This window comes from Propithecus coquereli, unplaced genomic scaffold, assembly GCF_000956105.1.
Source record: "Propithecus coquereli isolate 6110/MARCELLA unplaced genomic scaffold, Pcoq_1.0 Scaffold122, whole genome shotgun sequence".
Lineage (NCBI taxonomy): Eukaryota > Metazoa > Chordata > Mammalia > Primates > Indriidae > Propithecus > Propithecus coquereli.
Genome location: NW_012136303.1, coordinates 4,235,218 through 4,238,689, shown reverse-complemented (window position 1 = coordinate 4,238,689; position 3,472 = coordinate 4,235,218). Strand labels below are relative to the sequence as shown.

General features: G+C 39.7%; 2 pseudogenes; both read right to left on the bottom strand.

Annotated features, from left to right (window-relative positions):
* The window catches only part of LOC105827527, a 2,720-nt pseudogene extending 1,891 nt beyond the window's left edge, over positions 1–829 (bottom strand).
* A 307-nt stretch (positions 830–1,136) lies between these two features.
* The window catches only part of LOC105827526, a 2,531-nt pseudogene continuing 195 nt past the window's right edge, over positions 1,137–3,472 (bottom strand).

The following is a 3,472-nucleotide window of genomic DNA, read 5'->3' as shown; positions in this document are numbered from 1 at the left end:
ACCCCATAAGTAACCTTTCATCCCTCACCCCCTTCCATCCTCCCCACCTTTGAGTCTCCAATGTCCATTATGCCACACTGTGTATAGCATTTGTTTTTCTGCTCCTAAGTTACTGGATAATGGTCTCCAGTTCTATCCAAGTTGCTGCAAAATATATTATTGCATTCTTTCTTATCACTGAGTAGTACTCTATGGTACTAGAGTTTTTCTTTTTCTTTTTTTAATAGCTTTTTAAATTATAGATAATACTTAAGTATTAAGAAAACTAAAATTTAAAATGTGATAACTGGGTTTTTCTGTACATTATATTTACATAATGACTCTGATTTTACCTTTCCAAGAGCAGCTGCCGAGGAGGAAGGAAAAGCAACTTATTATGATCTCTGGGATTCACATTGCCCCTAGCAGAGCAAAGAACTGAAGAAGCAAGTGTCTTCTCCCCACGCCTCTCCCCTGTCCTCTTTTGTTTTTACTTGAAATGTTTTTGAATCACAAATGCAAAATTAGGTATTAGGTTTGGATATAAAAAGCTAGATGACCACCCCAATTCAGGACTGTGCTTCATTTAAGGAGACCTGGCACAGAAAGGATAAGAATTACCCCTCATTTACAAGTACATGGTGCTGAAAGACAAAGATCACACATAAATATCATTTGCCACCTCTGAGCAAAGGCATAGCTAGTATAAACTCATCTGTGAAGCGAAAGGATTTGATGTGGCCATCTCTCAAGTTCCATTTAGCCTGGAAAGCTAGTTTCAAAGCTCAGATCTTCCATGCTGTAGGGACTTGCTCTCTCTGCTAAGGTGGATACAGAAAGGAAAGTCCATCATAACGTGGGACCAGCCTTCTGATATAAAAAATAATGATGCTGGGATTAAAGTAGATCAAAAAAGTGCAAAGTTTTATCATAGTTGGGTAAATGAATATCAGAAGTTTGAAATTTATGCATGCTGTAAAACAGGGGCAAACTGTAGTCTTAAACACACAAACCAAAGGCTTTCCCATGGGGATATAAAATTTGAGAGTAAGCCCAGTGAACTACTTCCTAAGTCCTGAGAGTCCATATTCTGCATCTGTGATGCCTCTTCATTGCATATTTTTTTCCAGGTCACTTGAACAAGGGAGTTTCTTGTTTCATGGAGGCTCTGAAACAGTTTTAAAAAAAGCATTAAGAAATTGTGATTCAAGGATTTTAAACCCTAATGTTACAAGCAAAGCCTCATTTCTATGGAATATAAAACACTCTGTTTCTTCCACTTCCAATAACTCATCAAGAGAAGCCACTACTAAATCATGTTCCTGCAGCAGTTCTGCATAGCGGGACACTGCTCACTCAATCCTTTCCAAATGCCAAACAGGAATGACAAGCTTCATGTCTTGCACTTCTGGCATGCCTTTTATTCTAGGGATTGGAGTAATCTGTAATTTGATACCAGGATGATCATCTTGTTCTGCCTTGGTTATTTGGGGTGTTGCTGTAACTTGTTCCTTCTCTTTTGAAGAAAGACAAGACTTTACAGATTCCATCTTGAAGAAAGACAAGACTTTACAGATTCCATCTTGGCCAGATTTTCCACTGATGTTATATTAGTTTCAGCAACGAAAGAGTCAGAAATAATTCCTTCTGTGGTTCTGTTTGGGTCTTGCAAAATATTTTCTTTCTTTCTTTCTTTCTTTCTGACCAAATTCTCCTGGGATGGGTCTTGCAAAATATTAAGAACAACTTCCTGAAACTCTTATATTGTTCCATTTTTACTGGCCTCTTCATATAGCCCAATAACATCAAAGGTGCCTTTATTTGCCAACAACTTTGCTTTGCAGATCCAAACTTTAGCGAATTTTTAGCCTCAGTTTATGCTGGACAATATGGTAAGTATTTCATTAGAAAGCACACCCCCTCCAATGAGCTTCAGACATTCTGTTAGAGTGTTGTTAATTTTACTGGACAGTTCAAGTTGTGCTTTCTCTACTTCCTCTTCTTTTTCAATACTCGTTCAGAATGAAATATTCATTTCCTCTATTACTTTTCTTTTTGTCTTAAGTTCCATAGGAGGCCATTTGTAGATTTTCCCCTTGGATTTCTGCCATTCTTCCAGCTGTTTCCTTCAGTCCTTTACTTGCCTTCTTTTTAATACTTGGATTCGCTTGGGTCCCATTTGGGACTCCTCTCCCATTTATGTTTGTGACACCAGCTTGAGTTTTGGGAGCTGTCTTGTTCAGAAAATAGTTCTGGGGAAAAGTCTTTTTCAACTTGGAGTCCAAAGTCCACACTTTTGGTTGAAAGCTGTTGCCACATTTAACCCCACTCCTTCCATTCGCGCTTATGCTAGGGGTGCTTGGAACGACTGAATTAAATCTGCCAACTGTCAAATTAGGTTTCTGGCTCATGGCTTTTGATTTTTGCAGGGCACATGATGTTTGAGGTCTAAAACAAGGTTGAGTGGACTTCTGATCTTGCTTGCTGTTCGGATGCCTGTTGTTATTTCCTCCCTGAAGCAAATTGGTATTCTTTCTGGGTTTGATATGTTTTACTTTCTGTTTAGCAACAGGGTCTGACCATAACTTAGTTTCATTTGGTCTTTCATATTTACTCTTATTAACCTTGATTTCCTTGGCCACTGGTTTCTTTGATGACTGAGCCTTACTAAGGATCTGAATAAAGTGAGAGGGAACTGTCCTTGGGGTTTTTTCTCCTGGTCTTGCAAGATCTGCTCCTCTAGAGAGTGGCTGTGATTTTATGGGTAGAGCCTGATTTGTGTTTCTCCAACAGGTTGTTTATTAACTCTGTCTTTCACAACAGCACTAGTACCTGGACTTTTGCCCAAGACTTGTTTAGGAGCCAAACTGCTCTTGGTTAGATTGTAAGAGCTAGTCTTTGGCTAACTTATGGTATGTAATTCAGGATCTGGCATCCTCTCAGGCTTTGATAAGGTTTGGGGCAAGTTCTCTCCATTCATCTCTTTTAGAAAGCTACCCAAAGATCCGTTTTCAACATGAGTGTTGTCCACAGAGTCTTAGCGGTTTCCTGATCTGTTACCCGCTGCTTTGCAGTTTTCAGTTCCTGTATCTTAAATGATCCTGTGAGTTTTCTTGACAGTTCTCCCGTAGAGGATGATTTGACTTCATGCTGCTGAAGACTCTTGCTAGAAGGCTTACAATTTGGGTTACAAGAAACATCTTGAAACCAGCCTTTTGCCTACAAATTTTGGTGGCTCCAACCTTGGCTTCTGGCACCCTATAATATTGGCTGGTCTGAGCTGGAATTTAATGCTAATGGACCTTTTTGCTTTGACAGGCAAAATGGCATGGTTGTTAATATCCTTTGGGGGTCTAATAGTAGATTTAGAAGGTGGTAGATTTGGGCAATTATTCTTATTTTAGAGAAGGCTTGGAGTTTTGGGTCTTCAGTTTTCCCTTGGCTGCCGGGTGCTCCTGAACCTCTCTGTGCTGTGGTGGCAGCCCCAGCCCCA